The sequence below is a fragment of the Lepus europaeus genome, chromosome X (assembly GCF_033115175.1).
Source record: "Lepus europaeus isolate LE1 chromosome X, mLepTim1.pri, whole genome shotgun sequence".
Classification (NCBI taxonomy): Eukaryota; Metazoa; Chordata; class Mammalia; order Lagomorpha; family Leporidae; genus Lepus; species Lepus europaeus.
Genome location: NC_084850.1, coordinates 109198238 through 109219351, shown reverse-complemented (window position 1 = coordinate 109219351; position 21114 = coordinate 109198238). Strand labels below are relative to the sequence as shown.

Sequence of the window (21114 nt, the reverse complement as noted above, 5' to 3'; positions counted from 1 at the left end):
TGGCCGTAGTCCCTCGATCCCCAGTTGCCTAATCCTGGATGCATTGCGGTGACACCGGGGATGTCCTCAAGGCCACCACCCACTGTGAGCCCGTCCACCTTGCCGCATCTGGCACCTTAGGTCGTTCAGTCGGCCCTACCGTTGTGAGGTCACCATCACAGTCCACTACAGATGGGGAAACTGAGTCAGACCTCCTGGCAGCCACGCCCTTGGGTAATCCCTTCCCTCTGAGCCTGGGCTGGACTCCCGAACTCACTTCCAGCAACTAGAACAGAGCAGAAGGGGTCGCGTGAGGGGCCATCTTGGATGGGGACCCATTGGCAACATCCTAGGTGTTTCCCGAGGGAACCAACCTGCTGCGCCTGTCTGGTGCCTGCCCCACAGAGCCCGTGTGACATCATAAACGGCTGTGGTCTTCGACCGCTAAGTTTTGCCGCAAACAGACAGCACGTGCAGCTCAGAATGAATATCCTTGTACTATTGCACTAATAACCATTCCTCCTGTCACCCCCAAGTCTTCTCAGACCACAGCGGGTACCCGCGGCTTTGCTGGCCTCACCTCCCCCAACACACACACACACGCGCGCCTCCTCCCCGGACACCGCTACATTATTGGACTCGGTTTCCTTTTTCCATTTCCCTCTCTCCCCTGTGCCCTAGAAAGCATGACGACGCAGGTCCTCCTACACGGAGAACATGGCAGCCGCGCCGTCCCCGGGGAGAGCGAACCTTGAGGCGCTGAGCCACCTTGGCTGCCTGGAATCCATTTCCGCTGCCTTAGCCGTGACTGCCTTTGTTTCGAGCACACCCTAAATTGCCTCTGTGCCAAATGCTGACTGTGACCAGGAGTGACACGAGATGAATAATGTGGTATATAATTATCACCACATTTCAGATGAGGGCAATATGCATTTTTCTCGGAGCCGAAGGGATGCAATTTTATTTTGTAACACAAAATGCTCCATTTGGGGGTCAGTTTGCGAGCAGCCCTTCATTCTGAAGCAATTTCACGTGAATAACAGCATTTGTATTCACGCACTGCGGACCCCGCATTATCCCAGGCCCAGCTCCCCGGGTATACGGCTCCGCACGGTTCCAGCTCCATGGAGCAGCCCAGATCCCAGTATGCGAAGGGAAACGTGACAATGCTGTTGACTTATTTCCATGTCTCAGGAGCCCTGTCTCCTCTTGTGCCAAGAGAGGATGAGCCGGTTTCTTCTCACAAACTGCTCCCAGACTTGCCCTGGAGTCGGGATCTTCCACGCCCTGAAGAAGAGCAAACACACGCTGGCCTGTCACCTTTAGTCCCTGAACGGGGACGTCCGAGGTGTCTTCTCCCCCAAAAGCAGACTCTGAGCCAAGCACCGCGATCCTGTAGCAGAGCTGGCAGGAGGTTCGGCTGCGTGGGCTTCCACCACCCAATGCCGCGGGGCCGGGGGCCACATCAACACCGCCGCTTCTCCTGGTCCCTCTGTGCGCGTGCTCCTGGGGTCTCAGGGTGCCCGAATTTCCTCTTCTTGTAAGGACACCTGTCAGATGGGGTTAGGGCCCAGCCTGATGACCTCAATTTAACTTCCTCATTCCCCCCACCCCCGCTCTTTTTTTAATGTACTTATCTAAAAGGCAGAGAGAGAGAGAGAGAGAGAGAGATCTTCCACCTGCTGGTTCACTCCCCGAACACTTGCAACAGCCAGAACTGGGCCAGGCCAAAGCCAGGAGCTGGGAACCCAATAGCACGTGGGTGGCAGAGACCCAACCACCTGAGCCATCCTGCTGCCTCCCAGGAACCTGGAATCAGCAGCAGAGCCGTGTGGGCTGAGTATCCCCCGCAGTGTTTTCACTGCTGTGCCGAACACCCACCCGCTTGATCACCGCTGCAAAGGTCCCATCTCCAAATACAGTCGTCTTCTGAGGTCCTGGGGGTTGGGACTTCAACATGGAATTCGGAAGTGAGGACACTATTCACACCTTAACAGGAGATCCAGGAAGTGCGGCGAGAAGCTGGCGAGTGAGAAGGGAACGCAGACGCCAAGAGCGCATGTGCGGATGAGCAGGGTTGAGAGTGGACAGCAAGCCTTGTGCCCTCAGGGATGACAGGCAGAGCGGGGAGAACACACCATGGAATCGTCCCCTCCAGGGCCCCGGGGGAAGTCGGGATGCTGAAGGACCAATGGACTCCAAGCACGTGTCCAGGATGAGACATGAACATGGAAAGCTTGGGTATTTACAGCTGAGATGGCCCAGAAATTCAAAACGACGGGTAACCACTTTTAAAAAGAGAGAACAGAGGGGCCAGCACTGTGGTGCAGCAGGTTAAGCCACCACCTGCAACACCAATATTGCCAGTTCGAGTCCCGGCTGCTCCACTTCTGATCCAGCTCCCTGCTAATGCACCTGGGAAAGCAGCAGAGGATGGCCCAAGCACTTCGGGCCCTTGTCATCCACATAGGAGACCTAGATGGAGTTCTGGGCTCCTGCCTTTGTCCTGTCCCAGCCCTGGCCATTGTGGCCATTCAAGGAGTGAACCAATAGATCAAAGATCGATCTCTCTCTATCAAATAAATAAATATTTTAAAAGAAAAAAAATGAATAAATAAAAAGAGTACAGCAACTGGGTTTTTATTTCCAGGTCTGAAATGGTTATCATTTAAGTCACAGGCATAAGAATATACCTTATATGTCATCCAAGCCCCTTGCTCTACCAACAGCCCACTGGGGCCTCGTAAGATCACTGGCCAGGCCGGAAGCTCACAAAGCGGAGGAGAGGGGTCAGAACTAGCCTCTGACCTCCAGACTCCCGGGCCAGTGCTGTTTCCTCCCGCCATTTTTTCCCTCTGCGAGCTAGAGCAGGCGTGGATCTGACAGGCCTACTGCTGGTGCATCAACGCTCAGCTCACCGGGAAACACAAGTCAACCACACGGGACATCTCAGAGGTCAGTGGTCCCGCCCCTCCCAGCAGAGAGACCCCAGGAACCCCCAATCAGGAAAGAGAGCGAGCAGAGGAGGCCGGGACAAACTGTGAGCTCTCACCGCCAAGGTGCCAGACTCTTTTAGGTCCCCAGAAAGCTCTCCCATCCTCCGGAGACGGGCTCCCGAGCCTGCCCCGCCAGTGATAAGGAGAGCAGACACATTTACAACCGAGCCAGTTTATGTTGCTCGCTGACGCCTCACAATGACCTGCGCAGGTCAATAGCACTGGCCCCATTTTATGGATGTGCAAACTGTACACCTGAGCTCCGTGAGCGTCACTTAGGGCCATCACCTCGGGTAGAGCGAGCACTTCCTCCTGACACTGGGATGCTCAGAAGTCTCCTCTAAGGCAGCCCGCAAGGGCTGGTGGGAAAGCAGGGCCCTGCCGTTTTCATCTCTATAGGGTACCAAGGGCTGCTGGCACCCACGCTGCAGTTAAAGCTTGTGCACCTCTCACTGGGGGCCCTGACGTTTTCTAGAACGTTCCAAGAGCAACAGATACAGCAGCAAGTCATGCAAAGCAAGGGAGAAAGCCACGGACACTCCCTGGCGACCAGAGGCAGAGGCAGAGGGCAGACGGCTGCTCCACTGTTCACACAGGGGCATCTTAGGTCAGGTGAGGAGGCAAAAAATCCAGTTCCAGGACTGATGACCACTGAGCTCGTGGGGCCTGGTAACGCCCAGTTCTAGGAACAGCCAGCCAGGTTCTTCCAGGGCCCAGCCAGCACTCTGGGTTTCCAGATGTCATTCCAGCCAGCCAGCCAACAAAATAAAGGTGACTGCTTCATGCCAGACACTGTCTTAGGCGCCCAGGACAAGGCAGTGGACAAAGCCAAGTGAATCTTTGCTCTAACCAAAGCTGATGTTCCACAGGAGCTGGAGAGAGGGAAATAGACATTCTCACGAGCCGTGAGCAGTAAATGCTAAGAAGGAAAATAAAGCAACGAGGGAGATAAGGCATGCTGGGAAGGGACGTTCAGCTCTCTGTAAGGCGGTAGGAGAAGCTGTCATGGATCAGGAAATGTGAAACAGGAGGGAAGCAGCCCTGTGGGGGACTGGGGGGGAGAGCATCCCAGACAGAGGGACAGTATGTGCAAAGGGCCTGAGGCTGGGCATGTGCAGGGAGTGGGAGGGATGGCAACGAGTCCATCTGACTGGAACGGGGTCATGGAAAGGGGATGACAGGCAAAGAGGTCAGGGAGGGGACCAGGCTTGGGGGTGGGGCGGGGGGGACCTGAGGCTACCTTGAGTGAGATGGCAAGCCCCAAGAGGTTTGTGAGCGACAGGGTCTCACTTGGGCTTAACAAGAGGGCCTGGCTGCTGCGGTGAGAGGTGGAATGAAGCAGCCCCAGGAGGGGAAGCAGGTAAGAGGTGAGAGCGAGCAGAAGCTGAACCGGTGGGAGGGGGTGGGGGGGAGACGCGCTGAGATTCGTGACCTTGGACATGAGACAGAGGACTCTGGGAAGACACTGGGCTTTTCAGACTGCACACCGGACAGCTGGGGCTGCAGGAGGCTGCAGGAGCAGGTGCAGCCAATGGGTTAGGGACGCACTGAGTCTCTGGTGTCTATGGACATGTAAGTGGGGGGCTAAGGAGGCGCGTGGACATAGGAGCCCAGGGCTGTGGCAGCGGCCCAGGCCAGCAGCTTTCTGCATCTAGACGCACAAGAACAAGAAGAGATCAGGGATGCGAGGCAGGTGGGCTGCGAACCACTCTCAAGCAGCTGGCCACAGGTCTCGAGAAAGTCCCAAGCTGAGACCTCTTGGCCTCACCGCGGAAGAGTAGCCAGGGGCCCTGGGATGTCAGGACCGGATGCATCGCAAGATCCAGGAGGCTAAGTGTCAAGGGGAGAACCTGTTGGAGGACAGCCTCTGCTCACAGCCGTGGCATCCCTGGGCTCTTCCAACAAACAAGGCCCAGTGCTCCCTCTTGGCTAGGGAGACCGGAAGCTGCTGGCATGCGTGCAGGGTGCGGGGGGGGGGGGGGGGGGGCGGGCAGGCCCGCGGCGCTCTAGAGGCCCCCTTTCCAGTGTCGTGGTTGGTCCGGTTCAAGCTGGGTGTGGCCACCAAGGTGGAGGCAGCTGTGATAGCCAGGTCTCTGATGGAGTGAAAACAAGAAACTGAGGGAAGTCATGACCGCACAACTCACAGACGGGCTTAGGAGGCGGCCCCCCGGGCTGCCTCGTGCCAGTGGGCTGGGGCGAGTCGCGAGGGGCTGTAGAGCATCATTCTGTGAAACGCCAGCGGCCACACAGCACACACTGGGCACACGAAGCAGCTTGGGGTCCCTGAGATCCAGATTTTGAGGCACAGGGCTAGGAGACTGGCGCCCCGGGGAAGTATCTAGGACAAGGTCTCCCTGGGCCCGGGCCCGGGAGCAGCGGCCAGGATGCCTGAACCTTCTGTCTGCCTCAGCTCAGCCCGGGGAAGCCATCACAGCAGGGTGGGTGCGTTAGTTGGCCGCAGGAGGAAGCCCCTGGGGAGTGGAGAGGGCAGATAGGAGCCTGGATCACCCAGCCCCCCCAGAGACTGATGCCTTCATTCGAGCCCCTGTTGCCAAGCGCAGCACCCCCCACCCCACCCCCATTCCCCCACCCCGGCTCATCTCTCACTGCTGTTCTTTGTTTTCCGCTGAGAGTCGGCTGCTGGGTCTGCTACGGCCCTGGTGCCGGTGTGAGCTCCAGTTTGCACTGCAGGCCTGGGAGATTACACCACGGCCCGTAAATCCCTCCAGCAAATCAGAGCAGCGCCGGAGTAGCCAAGATTCCCAAACAGAGAGCGAGCAACAAATCCACCCCCCAGGCACCAGGGAAGCCACGGTCTGGGCCTCTCAGGGCTGGCTGCAAACCCATTAACCAGCCGGCCTAATCCGGTCATACATAAAAATAAGGGGAAGGGAAGCCGTGTGGTCCCACAGGACGAGGGCCTGGGACAAACGGTTTCCATAAAAATCCAAACACAAACGGAGTTCACCGAGAGCTTCGGGCTGCAGCTGCTTTGGGGCTTCTGCGGATTCTCGCCAGGAACGGGTGCCTCCTCCCTGTGGCGCTGGCCGACTAGAAGCGCCCTGAGATGGGACACTGCCGGCCACCAGGGAGGGCGCAAAGGCTCCCGAGTCCCCTGACCGTCCCTGCGGCCAAGCACTTGTTCTAGAAACCTGGCTAAAGGAGCCGGTGGGGGTTGCAGCAGCAGCTCCGCCAGGGCTGGGCTGCGGACCGAAAGCCACGCGCAGGTGAACAAGGGCTTTGCCTCGGCAGCCTGGGTGTCCACAAACAGCTGTGGCCGCCCAGACACTCCCAGAGCCGCGGGAAGGGGAGGCCGACTCCAAGACTGAAATAATTCAGGCAGCAGCAACCCTGTTTCTTCCCATGGGGAAGCAACCCCAGCGCGGCGACCCCTCTCAAAAACCCCCAAGAAGGCAGGCCCCCGAGGACCGTCCCACGTGGTCTCGTGGAAGAGAAAGGGACTGCTGGATTCTCTTTTTAATAAATTGGTAAGGCAGTATTTTTATTCTCTGTCATGTTTAAAAAAAAAAAAAAGGACAGAAGAATGCAGCAAGTTTCTTAAATTAGAGACCTGTTGTGTAATTAGTCCATTTTATCTTCCGCGAGTTGTTGCTGTTTTCCCTCTGTGGTTTCCAGAAATGTTATTGGCTAGGCTTAAAAGTAGGGTTTTTTTTTTTTCTCCTTCCAGAGAAAAATTCTATAAATATTTTCTCCCTTTTAGCATGTTTTAAATTTGAACGACATATTGTAAAGATAGCAAGAGTTATGAAATTCTCTCTTGGCCGCCAAGGAAATGCAGTGGGAAAACTGATTCGACAGGGAACTTAGCCCCCAGACAAAGCGGCTGGGCCTTTGCTGAAGGGGCGCAGGGGCCGGAGGCCTCCAGCTGATTCTGCTTGCTGGCCTCACAGCAGGGAGGGCCTCCGTCAAGGTGAGTGGGCAGGCTCTGCTGGGGAGAGGGGGAGGGTAGAGATGGTGGCCCTTGTGGGTGCTCAGAATCCCACCCTGACTCACTCACCTCTTGGATGGCCGTCTAGGCATGGGTCTGACATACACTGACCTTCATGGTGTGCCATGTTCAAAGGCACACCCCTTTCTCAAAGTATACGGACACGGCCCACTCGAGTAAATCGGCAGGGTTTGTATGTAGCTGCCGCACGCCGCAAACAACCTGCAGGGATGTCCATTAATAAGAGATTGATGAAAGGAAGTCTGGTGTATCCTCATAATACAACAGTTTGCTGCCATCAAAAAGAAGGCAACAGGGGCTGGCGCTGTGGCGTAGCCGATAAAGCCGCCACCTGCAATGCCGGCATCCCATGTGGGCGCCGGTTCGAGTCCTGGCTGCTCCACTTCCCATCCAGCTCCCTGCTAATGTGCCTGGGAAAGCAGTAGAAGATGGCCCAAGTGCTTGGGCCCCTGCACCCACGTGGGAGACCCAGAGGAGGCAGTGGAAGGGAGCAGCTCTCGGATCTAATGTATGCCCTTGAAGCAGTCTGACATATTGGAGAGACACCCCTGGGGCCACCGTGGTGGCGCAGCAGGTTAAGCCACTGCTGGTGATGCCGGCACCCAGTATCAGAGCACCAGTTCAAGTCCTGGCCCTTCTACTTCCAAACCCATTCCCTGCCAAATGCACCCTGGAAAGAGACAAATGATGGCCCACATGCTTGGGCCCGTGCCCCTTATGTGGGAGACCTGGATGGAGTTCCTGGCTCCTGGCTTTGGCCTGGCCCAGCCCTGACCATTGCAGCCATTCAGGGAGTGAACAAACAGATGGAAGACCTCTCCTTCTCTGTCTCTCCTCTCTATAAACTCTGCCTTTCAAATAAAGAAATAAATAAAAATCTTTTTTAAAAAAATAAAATACAGAGACTCTTCTCTCTGGGCAGAGTGGGGCTCACCCTGGGCAGGTGGGCTAGGCCCTCCAAGGGAATATTCTTTGTGAGTGTTCTGTGCAGTTTGGGACCCACAGAGGGAAGCAGTAACATTGACTAATGCTCCCAGCGCCACGTTCCTAAAGGCCCCCAGGGACCTCGGCTGTGTGCTCATACCACTCCATGCCCACTCCTATCCCTGAGTGTTAGTGCTCGGGTCTCTTTGCTGGTCCTGACCCCAGGGCAGGGAGCTCCTGGCACCCTTCTCCCTCTCCAGAGCGTTAGAGCTGAGCACAGCCATGGGACTTGTGGCCCCGAGCCTCAGTTTTCTCATATGTAAAATGGGACTAATATCAATCTTTTCACTGTGCTGATGCAAAGATGAAGTGAGATAATAAGTATGTGCGGCCTATAGCAGGTGAAAAAGAATCGTTTAGTATAAGACGTTTATGGAACAAATGAATTCCTCCCACGGGGCCGAGAGTGCTTAAAAGCAAGCACTCCTGAAGCAGACGGTGTCTGGCCTGCTGGCCAGGGAGCGAGGACTGACCAGGTCACTGCACGCCAGGCCTCCTTTGGCTGCCTGGGGACACCCGCACCTGGAGAGGGGGATGGGCGCAGGTGGAAAAGCAGGGAGCAGGGCCTCCCCGAGGACAGGGGACACAAAACAGAGGAGTCATCGCCGCAGCGGCCTCCCTGAGCACCTGCCGAGAGGGGTCCAGCTGAACTCTCAATGACCTCGAAAGGACTCTCTCATTGGCCCTACTTAACAGAGCAGGAGACCAGGGAACAAGCCAGGGAAAGAATTCGCTCCACTTCCGGTCATGGAGCCAAGATTTGCACCCAGTTCAATTGGACTCCAAGACTAGTGTAGTCAACCGGCCGTGCAGCTGGACTCCCTGATGGTTGTGTGCGGCCCCAGCCTGAGGCCCCAGTTGGCTCAGTCTGTCACACCCCAGCATGGTGCTTCACCAAGTGCCAGGTTGCTCTTTCACACTGTCATCCTCTCAGGCCACCAACCATGTAGAAAGCACTAAGGTCTCCAAGGACGAATAGACTAAACTACAGGGTGGTCAGCCACTCGTGTGCAGCCCTCCCTACTCCTCTGTTACTCACTGTTTGGGCCACTATAACAAATATCTCAGAGAAGCTACTTATGAAGGAAGGAGCGTCATTCCAGCCCACAGTTTTGGAGGTTCACAGGCCAAGATTGGGTGCAACTCCGTGGTTCAGACATCCAGAGAGATATGACGATGCAGACAGATGGGACACACTGGTCATTCATGCCTCTGTGGTCTCTCCCTATAAAGCCACCATGATTTAATCACAGGCTCCGCCCTGACAACCTAATCCAATCTAGCCACCTCCTCAAAGCCTCAACTTTGGGCACTGCGACTGGATTATGTTTCCACATTTAATCCCTTAACCATTAACATCAATCCATTAAGCATTAGCAGAAGACTTTGAGTCTCGGAGCCTTTAACACATGGGCTTTCGGGGGACACCCAAACTAACATCCAAGTGCCACGCCGCCAAGGTACGTCTCACCCGAGCAGACGGAGAAGCAGAAAGCAGCAGGTGCACAGGGAAAGGAGACCTGCAGTCAGTAGCACCCGCCCCACCATGCACACACTGACCGCCCTGGAGCCACTCAGGAAGCTGTGCTCACACTCCCCGGACAGCCCACAGGGCACCAGGTCTCCTGCAGCCTGCCAGGTGCCACGGCCCAGCCCTGCCAGGAGGCTCCCGTGGCCTGCTGTAGCGAGCGCGCAGGGGCAGGCTCAAGCTGTTGAACTGGCGTTAGCCGAAGGGAAGTGCAGGGCATGGAATTCTAGACAGGATTTCCGTTCTGGCTGGCTCGTCTTTCCCTCGAGCCGAGTGCGTGCTGTTTCCAGCTCCTGAGCTCCTGGAGGAGAGTGGGACAGCTCAGTGCCTGCCCAGGGAGGGAGGGATGCACGGGAGTCAGAGCGGGTAGGGGGAGAAGACGGGGGCGAGCTGACCACCCGTGGCTGGGAGAAGCATGAGCCTGGTCACTTAGCCCGACGACCGACCGAAGACAAGCTTCTGAGTGACTCTGACAGCTGGAAGAGGCCGAGGCCGAAGTCCACGGTGGGGAAGCCAGAAATGTGACACCTGCTAGCCTACAGGTCAATATTTTGAGCTCGCTCTCTCTCTCTCTCTCTCTCTCTCTCTCCCTCCCTATCTCTCTCTGCGTTCAGGAATAGCACTGGAAGCCAACAAAGCAGACAGAGTGAGTCCTGAAGTCAAACTTTCAGCAAGGAAAACTTCTCAGACCCCAAGACGGATGCTGCTCCCCCAGCAGCAAAAGATCCAGAGGCCATGGTGGGACCCAACACCGCACAGCCTTTTGACGTGGTCTGCTGTGTGGAAAGCAGCCTCGGTTCCCTCTGCAGGGCTCCTGGAGACCTGGTTCCCACGTCCCCTTTGGAAGCGCCTCCTGGGCCTGCCCCTCAGCGAATTCCCTGCTTTAGCACTGAAGTATGCCAGCGCTCCTGGCTTCTTAAGATAACGTGAGGGATACGCGTTGTGGCGCAGAGGGCCAAGCCGCTGCTTGGGATACTGCATCCCAAATCGGAGGATGCGGTTTGAATCCCAGCTACTCAGCACCCGCAACCCAGCCCCCCTGCTAACGGCCTGGGAAAGCAGCAGAAGATGGCCCAAGGGCGTAGGTCCCTGCCACACAGATGGAGTTCCTGGCTCGTGACTTCAGCCTGGCTCAGTTCTGGCTGTTATGGTCACATGGGGAACGAACCAATGGATAGATTTCCGTGTGTGTGTGTGTGTGTGTGTGTCACTCTGTTGCTCCACCTTTCAAACAGATGAAAAATAAACATTTTTAAATAGTGGGTATTTTATTAAAAAGAGAGAGAGAGAGAGAACTCGAGATCCAGTCAGGTGTAAAAGTTAAAAGCAAATGCTCCAGGGACCAGCACTGTGGCACAGCAGGTTAGACCACTGCTTACAACACCAGCATCCCAGCTAGCAGCATTGGTGTGAGTCCTGGCCGCTCCCCTTCTGATCCAGCTCGCTGATCATCCATCCTTGGGGGCAGCAGCTGACGGCTCAAGTGCTTGGGTGCCGGCCACCCACATGGGAGACCCGGCTAGAGTTCTGGGTTCCTGGCTGCGGTGTGGCCCAGCCCCACCTGTTACAGACTCTTGGGAAGGGAACCAGTGGATGGAAGATATCTCCCTCTCTCTCTCCCCCCGCCTGTTGCTCTGCCTTTCAAATAAATAAATACATCTTCAAAAAAACAAACAAAAACGAAGGTTCCAGCTGGGGCAAGCTCAGGTGGGGAGCCCAGTCCCGCCATCTGCCCGCTGTGGTCTCGGCCAGTTACTTCCTGTATCTCAGCTTTGCTTTCCTCATCCCCAACATGAAGCCACTAAGACTCCCAGCATGAGAGCATCTCACGGGCGTGACGTGTCAGGAGCGTGAGTGAACCCTTCAGGGTTTAGCCCAGTGCCAGGCACAGAGACGACAACCCAGAAACACGAACACCTCCTGCTCTCCCAGCATCCAAGGTCAGAACCCCCGGCCGGTCCTTATCAAAGCTGCCTTCCCTCTGCCCTTCGCCCCCCGAGGAGGGGCTGTCCTTGAGGCCCCGCTAGGGAGGGGCGCCAATCTGTGGAGCACACCGGGACACGGATGCTGCGCCCCAGAGCCCAGACAGGCCATGGCCGTGGCTCAGCACCCATGGGGGCTGCTGGGGAGTGGGGGGGGAGGTGCTGCGCTCAGACACATCTTGAGGGAAAACCGCAAGACTGAGTCGTTTGGCTTATTGGTGCCATAAATCACCAACTGCTGGCATGCTCCTGCACCTCCCTGCCCCCACTCCCTTGCAGCCAAGCTGTCCCCAGGGCCACCCGCTCTGCACATCTCCTGCCTCCCCTCCAAGCAAGATGAGTTCAGCAGAGTTTATTCTCCTGAACAATGCAACGCATGCAACTGGGGGCCAGGGCTCGGGTGGGGTGAGCCCAGGAGTTGGGGAGCTGGGGACAGGCCGAGCAAGCCTAACCAGACCCCAGCCCAGTTGTTGCGGGCATTTGGGAAGCCAGGCTAGAGTCTGGGGCCACATCACCCACTGAGCCTCGCGGGCCTGCCAACTTGCTTGCCTCCCACGCGCACAGCAGATGTCCCTTCCCTTCCAGGACACTGCCACCAGGAGGTCTTCCGGATTTCCTCAGCTGCAACAGAAACACTCTCTTCTACTCAAGAGTCTGGTATCATGACCTGGGCAGAGGAAAGTCCCCAGCTGTGTTCTGGAAAGCTCCACCAAAGGTAGCGAAAAAGGCCCCAGTCAGAGCCAAGGCAAGGAAGAGGAATGGATGAGGAGGGCCATTTCGATTTTCTGGAATCAAAGGCTTGGTTGTGTGTGCTCACACCAGCACGTGCCTATGGACCCATACCCCAGCAGCTGCTGCGACCTTGACAGTGGTGGTCTCTAGATAAACGGGGCTTCGGGTGACTTTGGTTTGCCTCTGTGTCTCGGCCGCCCGCTCACCAGCTAGCTCTCCCAATCGCCTCTGTATCCACGGCTTCCTCACCCACTCAATCAACCAACCACAGATAGAAAACACTCAGGGAAACGAATTCCAGAAACCGAGCTTCAGTCCGTGGGGGGCCGATCGCCAGCGCTGAGCCCACGGCAGCGAAGCGCCGGGCGGGCCGGCCCCGCCGTGGGCGCCCACGGCTCCGCAGCTCCTCGCTTGCCTCCTGTCTCCTTGTTTCCATCAGGTCAACAAGGGCTTCAATCAGGATTAAACACACGCATAGACTTTTTTTTTTTTCTGGTCAGTCTCTAAATAACACAGCACATGGTTGAGCACTCCTCGTGCAAAATGCTTGGGACCAGAAGCACTTCAAGATGTTGGCTTTTTTTTTCTTCAGATTTTGGAATATCTGCAGAGACTGGCCTGAAAACTCCGAAATTCCAAACGCTCTGATGAAAACTGCCGCTCACAGAGCAGCTACATTGCATGCGGGATTATAATCACCGAGCAGCGATTTTCAGTTTATGGGAGGCTGTGTGTGGTAACATGCAAACAGCACCCCGATTTCTATATGGGACTTGCGCATCCGGGGGAAGGAGGGGAGAGGGAGGGGTCCTAACAGTACACGTCTCAGTACATTGCTGCGAAGAATAAGCGAGCTTATATACAGAAGACTCTCAGAGGACTGCCAGGCAAATCAGAGAGCAGAATCAATAGATACAATTATAGTTATTCTTCTCCATTTCCTTAGCTCTTTCCAAAGAGTGTGCGTTGCTTTTTACATTTTCTAACTGTCACCTTGCTTCAGTTCAGAAACTAATACAGACTTATACAAATCCAAACGACCCCTTGGAACACAGGGGGCGCCCCCGCCACTCTGCTTCCTGGGACTGCTTTTCTCCCTAGAGGACCCCACGCCCAGCCTGGCTGCATGGCGCAAGCCTCCCTCCCTGCGTTTATAAACGCCCACGAGGACTGCAGCGGGGAAATGAATCCATATTGTACACGGGGATTTGCAATGGGCATTTCTCACTTCACTTCTCAGAGAATATTCCAAACCAATCCAGAATGTTCTTTTTTAACTATCACATAGTATTTCATGACATGGTGCTAGCTGTTTATTTACTCATTCCCTTCTTTTGGACATATAGGTTGTCCCCAGATTTTTGCCATTAAAACCATGAGGCCACGATCAACCCTGGAGATATGCCTGTCTGCTCAGGTAGGTTTGAAGCGATGATGCCAAAAGGGAGAAGTCCCGGCCCAAAGCCTATGACCACATTGAAACGTGCAGAGACGCAGCCAAACTGTCCTCGGAAGAGGCACCCAAACTTCAATCCCCACCAGCAGAGGTGGGGCGGGTCTGTTTCTTTCCGCTCTCTCCGAAACCCTTCTTGGACGTCTGCCTACCTGACAGGTGCGAAGCAGCACGCGTCCTGGTACACCTTTCTCCACTAAGGACGGCGGCTGGCCAGCCTTGCCTGCGCTGTTGGGGAATGAAATAGAGGACACCTTCTCTCCCGCCGCTGTGTTTTTTGTTTTTTGTTTTTTTCATTTATTTATGTGAAAAGCAGAGCGACAGAGAGAGGGAGGGAGAGAGAGAGGGAGGGAGGGAGGGCGGGGGTGGGGAAAGAGAGAGAGAGAGAGGTCTTCCATCTGCTGATTCACTCCCCAGATAGCCACAGCGGCGGAGCTGCACCGATCCAAAGCCAGGAACCAGGAGCAGCTTCCGGATCTCCCATGTGGGTGCAGGGGCCCAAGCACTAGGGCCATCTTCTGCTGCCTTCTCAGTGGCAACAGCAGGGAGCTAGATGGGAAGTGGAGCAGCCAGGATTCGAACCAGCGCTCCCATATGGGACACGGGCGTTGCAAGAAGGAGCTGAACCTGCTGTGCCACAACGCTGGCCCCACCCCCATGACTATTAAATAGTTCACGGGGAGAGTTCATCTGAGTCTTTTACAGTTTTGTGTACTGTTCAAACTTTTAATCCACCTGGTATTTATTTTCGTATAGGGCATGAGATTATGTCCTAATTTTATGCTAGCGTTGTTTACAAATAATTTTTTCTGGAGAAGCTATTTAAGCTATTTAAAGGAAAGGCTCTATACATACACACACACACACACACATACAGAGAGAGCAAATGTGAGCTGGGCGAGGGGTTCTGGCCATCCTTGCCACCCAGGCATCCGTTTTCTGCCCTGCTGTGGGTTTCAGGCCATCACGAGGGTAGCACGGGCTTCCGACTCTGCTCCCGGCTTGTTGCAAGGCCCAGAAACCTCACATCTGGAGCTGGGCCGGAGCTGGGCTCGGCAGCGGGTCCAGTGCCCACTCCCAGCATTGCAGGCCACAGACGGAGAGAGCAGGTACACGCAGACGCCAGGAATGCGGCCCGCCCCTGAGAAACGCTGCTGCCAGCCGCCCAGATCCCATCAAGGAAGCTTAAGGTAATTACGCAGGCGCGAGCAGCCCCCGTGTGAGTCAGGCTAAGGAGGCGTTCTAATAAGGCCAGGCCCTGGCTGCGGCGGCGGCGGCGGGAGAGCAGCTGTCCAACCAAAAGGCTGCATCGGCTTCCAGACGCCGCCCCGCAGCCTGCAGGGAGCCCGAGGCGAAGGTCCTGCCCCAGCCACAGCACCGCAGGCGTGGGCTGGCTGAGCACCACCCAGGCAGCGTGACCTGTCATCCACCATGTACGGGGGCCCCCATGGGCCCACACGTGGTGTTTGAGAAACTTCCAGGGCGTTTAGCACAGCAATGAAGAGTCCCCTTGAAGGCGCCAGTTCCAGTCCTGACTGCTCCTCTTCTGGTCCAGTTCCCTGCTGGTGTGCCTGGGAAAGCAGTGGAGGATGGCCCAAGTGCTTGGGCCCCTGCATCCACGTGGGAGACCCAGCAAAAGCTCCTGGCTCCAGACCAGCCCAATTCTAACTATCATAACCATTTGGGGAATGAACCAGCAGATGGAAAACCTCAATCTCCTCTCCCCACCCCCTAACTTTTGACTTTCAATAAGTAAATAAATAAAAAAGACCTCTTGAAAATTAAGCCACTACCACCTGCAGCGCCGGCATCCCATATGGGCGCAGGTTCGAGTCCCAGCTGCTCCACTTCTGATCCAGCTCTCTGCTAATGGGAAAGCAGCAGAAGATGGCCCAAGTGCTTGGGCCCCTGCACCCACGTGGGAGACCTGGATAGAGTTCCAGGTCCGTGGCTTCAGCCTGCCCCAGTCCTGGTGGTTGTGGCCATTGGGAAGTGAACTAACAAGTGGAAAAACCTCTCTCTTAAATAAATCTTTAAATTAAAAAAGAAAAAGTGACACCACGTGACTTTAGAGGCTAGGTCAGAAAAAGCAGTGAGCGCGGGCCTTGCTCCCTGGAACACATGGCCCTGGCCCTGGCCCTGGCCCGCCATGAGGGGGCCCCAGCCCCCACGGAGAGGCCAGTGTGGGTGCTCCCCTCAGCTGTCCTCAGTCCAGGCGCCTGCCGTGGGAGCACAGAGATCTTCCGATGGCCCAGCCCCCAGCCCCACTCCCCAGAGAGACAAGCTATTCCCATTGCAAACACCAAACGCACAGAAGCTGTGAGCGCAACATAATGGCGGTACTGCGCTTCTGCGTTCCGGGGTCGCTGCTCGGCTACAACAAGGCTCTCGGAGATAGGACCGCAGAGAAGGACCCAGGGCGCCTGGATGTCACAGGCCGTGAGGCAGGGGGGGGAAGCCGTGGGCGGGCCCTGAGCAGGAGCCCGGCTCACCAGACTCACCTCTGCCTGTGGGCCCTGGGCGGCCCCTCTGCCCTGTGGAGGGTGGACTTGGGGGGCGAATGGGAGGACCAGGTACAAGGCTGTGGCTGTGGTCCCAAAGAGACAGGAGAGCGGCTAGACAAGGATGCCCCATGGCCTTGGAGGAACTTGATGGACACAGGGCTGGGAGGCGAGTTGGATGTGGGGGTACGGGGCGCCAAGACAGGCCCCCAGGTTTCTGGAAGGAGCCATCCAGTGAGGTAGCAGGTCATGGCCGGGGGGGGGGGGCGTCAGGCTGGGTGGGTCTGTGGTACCAGGGAAATCAGCACGTGGGATGTCATCAGATGGGTGAGTGGCGGACACCTGGAATTCTGGGAAGAGTTCTCAGTACATGGATGACATTCAATAGTATTTTTATTTGAAAGGTAGAGAGAGACAGGTGGACAGAAAGATCCTCCATCTGCTGGTTCACTCCCCCCAAATGCACATAACAGCCAGGGCTGGGCCAGGCCAAAGCCAGGAGCCCAGAACTCCAGCCAGGTCTCCCACATGGGTGCCTGAGGCCCAAGCACTTGGGCCATCGCTGGCGGGTCCCCATCCTGGGCATTGGCAGGAAGCTGGACCTCCAACTCAGGTACTCTGAGACAGGATGCGGGCGCCCAAGCCACATCTTATCCGCTGCCAGAGGATGGAGACCTGAGACAGGGCCACGTAGAGCGGCGGCGCCAGCAGTGTCAAGGAAAAGAGACTGAGAGGCAGCCCCAGAGGGCCCCGCGGGAAAAGCCAGCCACGGGGCTGTCCTGGAAGCCAAGCCCAGGGACAGTCTGAACACGGAGAGGGAGGTCCCAGGCATTCCTTGCAAGGAGCTTTCGCACAGGCCAGCACTTGACTTCTTATGGAATCGCCTCTGCCATGGGGTTATTCTGGGTCACACACAGGGCTGCTCTGCACTCAAAGTCAAGGGCAAGCAGAGGAGGCCACGCCCCACTCAGGGCCCCCATGAGACCCTCTGTACCACTAGAAGCCTGTGGCCTGAGTTAACAAGTCGCAGACTTGGGCAACGCACAGAAGGACAATTGCTTCCTGGGAATCAAACTTGGAAAGTTCATTGCATGCATGACAGCCTGGAAAAAAAAAAAAAAAAAAAAAAGCTACATCTCCCAGCGTCCCTTGCTGGCAGATATAGCCACGTGCCTACATTCTGGCCAATGGGTTGGAAGAGGAGGAAATACACACTATGACGCCACAGTAAAAAGTACAGCAGAAGGTTCTTGAGCCTAGACTGCATGACATTGCCTGAATTCAAATCTTGCCTCAGCCACATCCTAACTGTGTGATCCTGCCCAAGTTGCTTAACCTCTCTGTGCTGCTCTTTCTTCGTTTGTTAATAGGGTTATATGAAAACAGTGACAGGCACTCTAAATGATGCTCAGGGCTCGCTACTGCTACCATCATTATCATTATTATTAACCCTAAAAGGAAGGAGCATGTCTTTCTGTTTCCCTTCATGCCTTCTTAGAGGCTGGGATGCAGTCGTGATGGCTGGGGCTGGAGCAGGCACGTTGGTCCAAGAAGTGACCCGGGAAGCAAGGCTACACGCAGACTAGACAGTAGTATCTCGTCCAATGAATGGGCCAGGAGGCACAGAGAGACAACTAGGTCACACTAGCTGGCGCAATCCTGGCTCAGAGTCCCAGCTGCTCAGAGCAGGAGGCGTTGTCTAGCCGGGAACGATGGCAGAAAAGGGGGGGGGGGGCTGATCAGGTCAATCTGTGAAGTTTCTTAATTAAAAGTCAGGGGCGGGGAGAGTGTGGGCTCGCACAGACACTGGGGAGCCACCGAAGGTTTGTGATGGGGGGGGCGTGGCTGGCAAAGAGGAAGCCCTGGAGCCTGGCTGATGGCAGCGAGCCGATGAATCAGAGGAGGGGAACATGTCATGGGGTGGCAGTCAGGGGTCACCGCCCGAATCCAGGAAGAGCCACCAGACCTTGCTGACTTGCCTCTTCCGTCCCCTCTGCATGTTTGCAAATCATCACTTATCGCTTCCAAGCCCCAGCCCACATCTGCGGCCGCTCCTGTTTCCTCCTGCAGCCCAAGACGCCAGCGAGCTTTCCAAAGCCGGCACGCTGATGCCCGAGCCAGGCTTTGACAGAACCGGCCCGTGGGGCTGCCGAGGCTGTGTGTGAAGGCGCCCGCAGGGCAGCTCCCTGAGTGGCGAGGAATGGAATACCTCGAGCCAGCGGCAGCCCTTCCTGCAAACAGCGTAGCTCGCGCTCAGAGGCACGATGCTGGGGGGGGGGGGGGGGGGGGGGGTGACGCAGGAGCAAGTGGACAGTGCCAGACAATGCCAAAGCCAAAGCTGGCGGCTCAAACGACCAGGCCAGAGGTCAGAATAGCGGTTGCCTCTGTGGGTGGCCATACTAACCGGGAAGGGCACCAGGGAACCTTCTAGAAGGATCGCGGTGACAGAGGGGTAGACGTGTCCACATTTCTCCAGGGTGCTCCACTTAGCACTCTGGACACTCTGCATCTACTTTATGCCTCAGGGGAGAGAAAACCTGCAAAAGAGAGAGGGACCCAGTCTGAGGGAAGAGGCCGTAGCGCCCCAAAATGAACCTTTTTTTTTTTTCCTCCTCTTTGTGCTCAAGCGCTGAGCAGAAGCCACAGCCGCTCGGCCGAGCTCTGCCAGCCCCTCTCCGGCGGTCCCTCGATTAGCAGAGCGCTCCTCGGCTGAAATGCAATTAGGGAGGGCCATGTCTGCGCTCCAGATGCCTGGGCGGAAGTGACCAGGAAGCACAGCAGGGGGGGGCAGGCAGGCTGGGGGCGGGGAGCAGAGAGGCCCAGAGCTTGGCCAGCCCCGTGGTCCCACGGCCCGGCCCACAGATGCGGCTCTGCTGCAAGCCAGGGCTCAGCGTCCAGGCGCTGAGGAGCCCCAAGCCTGCAGGGGAAAACAAGAAGGAAGCCACACCGCCACCGACTCAGACCCGACCCCCCCCCCCCCCGCCACCCCCAGCCGGCTGGCGACACAGGCCAAGTTGGAACATAAACAGAAGCAGCGAAAGCAAAGAGCGATAACAAAGGCAGAGGAAAGGCAAACAAGACCAAGACTGGAAACCAAGCGCACCTCTCGCTGGAATCTGAAACGCTCCTGGCTCCTGGCTGTCCAGAGAAGCGTCTGGAACCCAGACGTGTTGGAGAATGCAAGTACCCTGCCAAGTGCCAACGTGAGGCAACCCCAAATTGCCCAATGCTCCAACCCCATTTGCCCGGTCAAGTTCCGTTTCAAAATGGCTGGCGAGGGTCAGCGGTGTGGCACGGCAGGCTAAGGCCCCACTTGGATGGCTGAGGCCCCTGCTGGAGTGCCCGTGTTCAAGTCCCGCCTTCACCTCCTACCCAGTTCCTGCGAATGTACGCTTGGGAGGCAGCAGGTAGTGATGGCCCAAGTACTCAGGTTCCTGCCACCCACGTGGGAGATCAGGACGGAGTTCCAGGCTCTTGACTTTGGCCTGGCCCTTTGGGGAGAGAACCAGAAGATAGAGGGTCTCTCTCTCTCTCTCTGCCTTTAACCATTTAAAATAAATAAATAAAACTTTTTTTAAAAATAAATAAACAGCTATGGGCCGGTGCCGCAGTGTAGCGGATAAAGCCGCCACCTACAACGCCAGCATCCCATATGGGCACCAGTTCGTGTCCTGGCTGCTCCACTTCTGATCCAGCTCCCTGCTGATGTGCCTAGGAAAAGCAGCAGAAGATGGCCCAAGTATTTAGGTGACCCTGCCACCCATGTGGGAGACCCAGATGAAGCTCCTGGCTCGTGGCTCTGGCCTGATCCAGCCCTGGCCATAGCAACCATTTGGGGAATGAGCCAGCAGGTGGAACATCTCCCTTCCACCTCTCTCTTTCTCTCTAACTCTGACTTTCAAATAAATAAATATATCTTTTTTAAAAAATGCTACTTGAATTCCATGGGGGTCTCGCCCAACCAGGCCTCATGCACACCTCGTGTCTAATATGGTGGCGCACAACTACCAAGCACCGTGGGCGTCTCCAGACCCGCCAACCCCAGAGCACCCAAATTCTGCACTTTCTAGAAGCCTTCCCTAAAACACTCTGCAACAGGATTTGGACACAGCCAGTGAGTTCATTCGCGAGGCGATCCTAAGAAATACACACGAGAGGGTGGGGAAGGAGACAGGGCCAAGGAAAGCCAATGAATTGCACCTGGTGAGACGGGGGCCCTCTGCGGGCAGCGGGCTTGCGCGTGCCCGGGACCCTCAGTGGGACAGTGTACAGCACAGAACCAGGGCCCAGGGAGCTGGGGTACGCGGCCAGCACCTCCATCGCTCCCGGGAAGAGAGCTGCTCCGGAGACCCGAGTTCCCTGGCATTTTACGACTGCCTCCCCCAGCCCCCCCACCACACTGCCACCACCCGCAAGCTAAGTACGGTTGTGACGCCAGGCAACAAGGACAGCAGAGACGCACAGGAAGTGGCTGGCCTGCGAGGAGGCGCCAGCAAGTACCTGCTCCACTTACTCCCCGCTCCAAGCTGCTCAGAGCACCTCCCAAGTCCATCCACTGCATTGCAAACCACACAAACTCATGTCAAATTAACTGAGACTAGGGAAAAAAAAGGGGGGGGTGCTAAGGGGTTCCTAAGTCTTGCAACTGGGAGAGTCCAAGTAGAAGAACGACTTCAGGTACAGCTGGATCCAGGGGGTCCAGCGAGAACAAAGTCTCTGTGTGAGTGCCCGGGGTGTCACCGCCCTGTCGCCAAACCAAGCCTCTTCTTCCTCCTGTTCCCTACATTCTCATAAGCCAGGAAGGCAAGTTTCAGGTCAGAGCACCTTGCCTCAGAAGCAGCTGTGCAGGTCACACAGAAGAAATGAGAAGAATGGGGTGGCTGCAGGCCATGGGCGGGGACAGGCTGGCCACACGGCCGGGCCTCGGCCATCGAATGACCCAAGTCACATCATAACAGCGTTTTCTTTGTTTTTGCTTTATTATTAGCT

The 21114-nt window shown here is 56.4% G+C and overlaps 1 long non-coding RNA gene across 1 annotated transcript; it reads right to left on the bottom strand.

The window, feature by feature from the left end:
• Window positions 1-7095: 7095 nt before the first annotated feature.
• On the bottom strand, window positions 7096-19313 carry LOC133753763 (uncharacterized). Its single transcript, XR_009865081.1, has 3 exons — window positions 19229-19313; window positions 18530-18662; window positions 7096-7146 (listed from the first exon to the last, which is right to left on the bottom strand). It is a non-coding gene; the product is annotated as an uncharacterized LOC133753763 (long non-coding RNA).
• Between the last annotated feature and the right edge of the window lie 1801 nt (window positions 19314-21114).